Source organism: Dicentrarchus labrax, unplaced genomic scaffold (assembly GCF_905237075.1).
Source record: "Dicentrarchus labrax unplaced genomic scaffold, dlabrax2021, whole genome shotgun sequence".
Taxonomy (NCBI): Eukaryota; Metazoa; Chordata; class Actinopteri; family Moronidae; genus Dicentrarchus; species Dicentrarchus labrax.
The window spans coordinates 26,756,532-26,764,357 of NW_026136706.1; positions in this window are offsets into that span (position 1 = coordinate 26,756,532).

The window sequence follows — 7,826 nt, forward strand, 5'->3', positions numbered from 1 at the left end:
TTCTTCAGGCGGCCATGACATACAGGTATTCTAAATTTCTTTTTTTCCAGGTAGAGGTAAGTATCCCCTTATGGTGAGGTAAGTATTCCCTTTGGTTGAGGTAAGTATTCCCTTTAGTGGAGGTAAGTAATCCCTTTAGTTGAGGTAAGTATCTAGTGTAGTTGAGGTAAGTAACCCCTAACAATGAGCCCCTCTGGGGACATGTGGCTCCCTCAGAGGGCCGTGCCAAACTGAAAACAAAATGTCTGCTGCTCCCTTTTGTACTCATAGCCCCTCCCTTTCTGAAAGTTCGTGTTGCTCCTGGTGTCAATGTAGTGATTTTAATGTACCCTTCTTTCTCATGCCTTTTCCAATTAAAAATCCTTTTTCCTGGCTCCAATTCTTTTTCCTATTAATTTATATAGTGTTCATATCTATGATTTACACTTTCTCCATTGGGTATGTGTGCCTCCCTTTAATGGCTACACTTCCTCCATTATATTATCAATGCCTACTGTAGTTAGTGGCTTCATCCATTATATGGGTTATAAATGTCCTTCACTGAGGTTTGAATAAATTAAGGCCAGTGTTTTGGGGTCAGGGGGGGGTGTTTGAAATTGAGTCAGGCCTGGGGTTTTAGGGTTAGGGCCACAAAAGGGGCTTAGTATAGGTCCAATTGGTTAGGTTTAGTACAGAGGGTTAGGGTTAGGGTTAGGGTTAGGGTTAGGGTTAGGGTTAGGTTTGCATGGTATGAATTTTGGTAGGCCAGGCTAGGACTCTGGTGCACTGGCCTGGGGGCGTACGGTCCGTCGCACAGACCCCACCTCCCTGGAAATAAAATTGTGTTAAACATAATGAACATAAGGATAAAGGAAAAAACAACAAATGGTGTTTAGGGAAGGACAGCTGTAGAAACAAACAAACAATTGTGAGGTTGTGAGATGCTCGCTCCAAGCTGTGTCTTCCTCAGTCACAGGTGCAGCTCAGGAGTGTTGCATATGGAGTGACATTGTCTCAAGCGTAATAAATAAATTAACAGAATGAGATGATCATAATAGGCAACAGGACCAGGTTGTAAAAAGCAAACAAACACAGACAGAAAACAAAAATGACATAATTGATTTGTTGGAGGTAATTATATTTATTTTTAATAAATTTCTTTTGATGCGTGTCACTATGTTTTTCATGATCTGGTGTGCTGGTCCGGAAGATGGTTGAAACAGGCCGGGTTCCCTCCGCTCTCTAACTCTGTTGACAGGTACAGGTAAGTACAATGAATAATAACTGGAGTTTAGATGAAATGCAAGAATGATGGTAAGTTATTTAATTCGGCCTTCCCAATGTAACTGAAAATTGTAGATTAAACTATGTGATGTTTGGAATGGGTGCCAATGTAAAATGTGTGTCATGTAGTATGTTGAATTAGCTCAAAATTATGTGTTGTACCTAACCTGTATATGACATGTGTGACATTAATTTTCTAGGTCTGAAATGAAGTCTGCCAATAATGTGAGCCAGTGAGAGTAAATCCTGTTGGCTGTATCTGGTGTCCAATGTATGTTGTCCGGGAGAGTGTTGAACTCATCGTACGGAAGTGATGGGAAATGTGTCAGGTGGTTTGATATGTAATCATTAATTGTTGTCAGATTCTGCTGTTGTGTGGTTGACAGAAGTGGTGAAAAGTTGATGATTGGTATAACTGTGGTGGCATTAGGGAAGGCCGATTTAGCTCTGTTAATCACTGTTCTCAGTTGTTTCAGAGCGGTGCTGTGAGGGTCCTGATCCCTGTTATTTAGGCCCACCGAGAGGATCAGCAGTTGTGCTTGGTAATTGATCGGTGTTTTGGCCAGGATTTTTCCAAAATGGTAGAAGGAAGCTCCCGGGTAACTGTCAGCCTGGATGAAAGGGTGGTTAAATTTAGGAATACTGAGGATATTTGAGTCCCCCAGTATCGCGATGGGTTTGTTAATTTTAAACTCCCAATCCCGCAGTTTGCGGTTGTCGTAGGTTAGGTGGTGCGTGGGGTCAGAAGTGACCTCATCCGTGGCCATGTCTCCAGCAGGAGGGGCATCCTCCTCGGCGCGTGCTCCAGGCTGGTGTGAGGTTAGAATATCTGAGGGGGGATCAGAGTTAAGATTAGGGTCTGTCATGTTGACTTTATGACCTTGTTTTCTCATCATTTTATTCCCCTCCTCAGGTTCTACACTTTGCCGCAGAGCTGCTGCCGATTTGGACCGTTCATTGTCCCACCTCTGCTGGACACAGGGGTCCTGGAAGTGGAAACCACCGATCAGTTGTATGCCAGAACTGCGGGATTGGGAGACCTGTTTTTCGTTATTGTTTTTATGGGAAAGTGTGGTTATTTCCACAGGCTGACAGTCAAACCCGGGAGCCCTGGTGTCCACCGTCCTCTGGGGGCAGCACCTGTCGGAGGAAGTGTGAGGTGAGTGGTTCTGTGTGACCAGGAGTGTGTCCACAGGCTGTGGGGAAGAATCATTAGGCTGGGAAAAAGGGGGGTTAGAATCAGACAAATTGGTGTAAAACAAAAGGTCATCATCTGTGAGAGAAGAAGGGGAAGGAGGAGGAGAAGAGGGGCAGGAAGCGGTATCTGTGGGGAAAAGTAAGTCATGTGCATCAGTAAGTGTATGGGGACTCATTTTATTTTCATAGCGTCTGTGTGCCCACTGTGTGGCTACTGTAAATGCTAGGTGGTCCCCTGTGATGTTTGTGAGGTGTGTTATGGTGTTATTGTAATGTTTTAATAAAATGTGCATGTTGTTGTGCATCCATTTTGTGGTGTTGTCCCTTAAAATGTCTGATGTTTCTTGTGTGGGTGAAGATGGTTTGATGAAAGCAGCCAGTTTAAGAGTCTGTCTCCACATTCCTGCTGGAAATAGTCCTTCATCATTTGTTCGTAGTAAGTTGTTTTTATGATGTAATGCTTGTATAAGTTTGAAGTGTTGTTTTGCTAATGTTCTGGTGGATGTGTCTAATGCTAGTTTAGGTGGTATGTGTGTGCTTGTAGGTGAAATGTTTGTTCTGTGTGTGGTTCTCCCTCCGCTAACCTGCCGAGTGTGTGTGGAAAGAGGAAAAGAGTTTTTGTGATTAGCAGCTGTGGGTCCGCCTGTTCCCCCCCGACCTCGCTCCTGTCGGGGATCGCCGCCCTCCACCCTGTAAGCACCCGTGTGTGTTTCACCCACCTGTGTCCGTCTCCCGCTGCGCTGCTGCTGCGGTCTCTGCGCCATCCCGTGTCGTTCCGTGATTCCGGGGTTCCTATAGTGTAGGCTTGGAGGAATATAGTCCGTGCTAAATGCAGCGGGGAAATCCGACAGGTGCGGGAGAGGAAAGTGAGGCGCTCGGGCAAGCGGAGGTGTTTTCACCGGGTGCTGTTTAAAACTTAACTTTTAATGATTGTAAATTTAAAACCAACGAGGGTCTCGTTCCGAATAAACAATTTGCTAATTAAAAAGTTTGTAAAAGGCAGCGATCCAGCCGAGCGAGCGGGCTCCCCTGACGTTTCGTGCCCTGCCGGCACTTCTTCAGAGGGGAAGAGAAGGAGGAAGCAGGCTGCGGGGTGAGAGGGCAGTTTATGAATGGAGAATAGACTCTCTCCATCCAATCGGCTGCCCTCTCACTCCCGATTGGCCCACAGCTGCGGACCCGCCCAGAATGGAGTTGGGCCTATGAGAAAAAGAGGTGTGAAAGGAAATATAAAAGAGGGAAGTAGGGTTAGGGTTAGGGTTAGGGTTAGGGTTAGGGTTAGGGTTAGGTTTGGGTTGGGGTGGGGGTCTCCACCTAAGTGGAGGCCCCCAAAGTGCACTCGCCACCACTGTGGATGGCCAGCTCTCCGTCCCCATCTTCTCAAAAGAGGTTTTATAATCTCACTATCTGAGTTATATTAGACTGGTTCGCCTTTGTTATATGAAGTATAAATATGTGGGTCCTCCTTTTCTCATGTTATGTTCTCTCTCTTGTATGTCAGGTGGCGTTCGCTCGCGACGTTTCGTCCGCTTCTTGGGACTTCTTCAGGCTGCCATGACATACAGGTGGTTTTCTTGTGATTTTTAGAGGTAAGTATCCCCTTAAAGTGAGGTAAGTATTCCTATTGGTTGAGGTAAGTATCCCCTTTAGTTGAGGTAAGTATTCCTTTAAGTTGAGGTAAGTATTTAATTTATTTGAGGTAAGTATTTAATTTAGTTGAGGTGAGTATCCCCTAACTATGAGGGTTAGGGTTAGGGTTAGGGTTAGGGTTAGGGGTTAGGGGTTAGGGTTAGGGTTAGGGTTAGGGTTAGGGTTAGGGTTAGGGTTAGGGTTAGGGTTAGGGTTAGGGTTAGGGTTAGGGTTAGGGTTAGGGTTAGGGTTAGGGTTAGGGTTAGGGGTTAGGCTAGGGTTAGGGTTAGGGCTAGGCCAGGCCAGGCCAGGCCAGGCCAGGCCAGGCCAGGGCCAGGCCAGGCCAGGCCAGGGCCAGGCCAGGCCAGGCCAGGCCAGGCCCAGGCCAGGCCAGGCCAGGCCAGGCCAGGCCAGGCCAGGCCAGGCCAGGCCAGGCCAGGGCCAGGCCAGGCCAGGCCAGGCCAGGCCAGGCCAGGCCAGGCCAGGCCAGGCCAGGCCAGGCCAGGCCAGGCCAGGCCAGGCCAGGCCAGGCCAGGCCAGGCCAGGCCAGGCCAGGCCAGGCCAGGCCAGGCCAGGCCAGGCCAGGCCAGGCCAGGCCAGGCCAGGCCAGGCCAGGCCAGGCCAGGCCAGGCCAGGCCAGGCCAGGCCAGGCCAGGCCAGGCCAGGCCAGGCCCAGGCCAGGCCAGGCCAGGCCAGGCCAGGCCAGGCCAGGCCAGGCCAGGCCAGGCCAGGCCAGGCCAGGCCAGGCCAGGCCAGGCCAGGCCAGGCCAGGCCAGGCCAGGCCAGGCCAGGCCAGGCCAGGCCAGGCCAGGCCAGGCCAGGCCAGGCCAGGCCAGGCCAGGCCAGGCCAGGCCAGGCCAGGCCAGGCCAGGCCAGGCCAGGCCAGGCCAGGCCAGGCCAGGCCAGGCCAGGCCAGGCCAGGCCAGGCCAGGCCAGGCCAGGCCAGGCCAGGCCAGGCCAGGCCAGGCCAGGCCAGGCCAGGCCAGGCCAGGCCAGGCCAGGCCAGGCCAGGCCAGGCCAGGCCAGGCCAGGCCAGGCCAGGCCAGGCCAGGCCAGGCCAGGCCAGGCCAGGCCAGGCCAGGCCAGGCCAGGCCAGGCCAGGCCAGGCCAGGGCCAGGCCAGGCCAGGCCAGGCCAGGCCAGGCCAGGCCAGGCCAGGCCAGGCCAGGCCAGGCCAGGCCAGGCCAGGCCAGGCCAGGGCCAGGCCAGGCCAGGCCAGGCCAGGCCAGGCCAGGCCAGGCCAGGCCAGGCCAGGCCAGGCCAGGCCAGGCCAGGGCCAGGCCAGGCCAGGCCAGGCCAGGCCAGGGCCAGGCCAGGCCAGGCCAGGCCAGGCCAGGCCAGGCCAGGCCAGGCCAGGCCAGGCCAGGCCAGGCCAGGCCAGGCCAGGCCAGGCCAGGCCAGGCCAGGCCAGGCCAGGCCAGGCCAGGCCAGGCCAGGCCAGGCCAGGCCAGGCCAGGCCAGGCCAGGCCAGGCCAGGCCAGGCCAGGCCAGGCCAGGCCAGGCCAGGCCAGGCCAGGCCAGGCCAGGCCAGGCCAGGCCAGGCCAGGCCAGGCCAGGCCAGGCCAGGCCAGGCCAGGCCAGGCCAGGGCCAGGCCAGGCCAGGCCAGGCCAGGCCAGGCCAGGCCAGGCCAGGCCAGGCCAGGCCAGGCCAGGCCAGGCCAGGCCAGGCCAGGCCAGGCCAGGCCAGGCCAGGCCAGGCCAGGCCAGGCCAGGCCAGGCCAGGCCAGGCCAGGCCAGGCCAGGCCAGGCCAGGCCAGGCCAGGCCAGGCCAGGCCAGGCCAGGCCAGGCCAGGCCAGGCCAGGCCAGGCCAGGCCAGGCCAGGCCAGGCCAGGCCAGGCCAGGCCAGGCCAGGCCAGGCCAGGCCAGGCCAGGCCAGGCCAGGCCAGGCCAGGCCAGGCCAGGCCAGGCCAGGCCAGGCCAGGCCAGGCCAGGCCAGGCCAGGCCAGGCCAGGCCAGGCCAGGCCAGGCCAGGCCAGGCCAGGCCAGGCCAGGCCAGGCCAGGCCAGGCCAGGCCAGGCCAGGCCAGGCCAGGCCAGGCCAGGCCAGGCCAGGCCAGGCCAGGCCAGGCCAGGCCAGGCCAGGGCCAGGCCAGGCCAGGCCAGGCCAGGCCAGGCCAGGCCAGGCCAGGCCAGGCCAGGCCAGGCCAGGCCAGGCCAGGCCAGGCCAGGCCAGGCCAGGCCAGGCCAGGCCAGGCCAGGGCCAGGCCAGGCCAGGCCAGGCCAGGCCAGGCCAGGCCAGGCCAGGCCAGGCCAGGCCAGGCCAGGCCAGGCCAGGCCAGGCCAGGCCAGGCCAGGCCAGGCCAGGGCCAGGCCAGGCCAGGCCAGGCCAGGCCAGGCCAGGCCAGGCCAGGCCAGGCCAGGCCAGGCCAGGCCAGGCCAGGCCAGGCCAGGCCAGGCCAGGCCAGGCCAGGCCAGGCCAGGCCAGGCCAGGCCAGGCCAGGCCAGGCCAGGCCAGGCCAGGCCAGGCCAGGCCAGGCCAGGCCAGGCCAGGCCAGGCCAGGCCAGGCCAGGCCAGGCCAGGCCAGGCCAGGCCAGGCCAGGCCAGGCCAGGCCAGGCCAGGCCAGGCCAGGCCAGGCCAGGCCAGGCCAGGCCAGGCCAGGCCAGGCCAGGCCAGGCCAGGCCAGGCCAGGCCAGGCCAGGCCAGGCCAGGCCAGGCCAGGCCAGGCCAGGCCAGGCCAGGCCAGGCCAGGCCAGGCCAGGCCAGGCCAGGCCAGGCCAGGCCAGGCCAGGCCAGGCCAGGCCAGGCCAGGCCAGGCCAGGCCAGGCCAGGCCAGGCCAGGCCAGGCCAGGCCAGGCCAGGCCAGGCCAGGCCAGGCCAGGCCAGGCCAGGCCAGGCCAGGCCAGGCCAGGCCAGGCCAGGCCAGGCCAGGCCAGGCCAGGCCAGGCCAGGCCAGGCCAGGCCAGGCCAGGCCAGGCCAGGCCAGGCCAGGCCAGGCCAGGCCAGGCCAGGCCAGGCCAGGCCAGGCCAGGCCAGGCCAGGCCAGGCCAGGCCAGGCCAGGCCAGGCCAGGCCAGGCCAGGCCAGGCCAGGCCAGGCCAGGCCAGGCCAGGCCAGGCCAGGCCAGGCCAGGCCAGGCCAGGCCAGGCCAGGCCAGGCCAGGCCAGGCCAGGCCAGGCCAGGCCAGGCCAGGCCAGGCCAGGCCAGGCCAGGCCAGGCCAGGCCAGGCCAGGCCAGGCCAGGCCAGGCCAGGCCAGGCCAGGCCAGGCCAGGCCAGGCCAGGCCAGGCCAGGCCAGGCCAGGCCAGGCCAGGCCAGGCCAGGCCAGGCCAGGCCAGGCCAGGCCAGGCCAGGCCAGGCCAGGCAGGCCAGGCCAGGCCAGGCCAGGCCAGGCCAGGCCAGGCCAGGCCAGGCCAGGCCAGGCCAGGCCAGGCCAGGCCAGGCCAGGCCAGGCCAGGCCAGGCCAGGCCAGGCCAGGCCAGGCCAGGCCAGGCCAGGCCAGGCCAGGCCAGGCCAGGCCAGGCCAGGCCAGGCCAGGCCAGGCCAGGCCAGGCCAGGCCAGGCCAGGCCAGGCCAGGCCAGGCCAGGCCAGGCCAGGCCAGGCCAGGCCAGGCCAGGCCAGGCCAGGCCAGGCCAGGCCAGGCCAGGCCAGGCCAGGCCAGGCCAGGCCAGGCCAGGCCAGGCCAGGCCAGGCCAGGCCAGGCCAGGCCAGGCCAGGCCAGGCCAGGCCAGGCCAGGCCAGGCCAGGCCAGGCCAGGCCAGGCCAGGCCAGGCCAGGCCAGGCCAGGCCAGGCCAGGCCA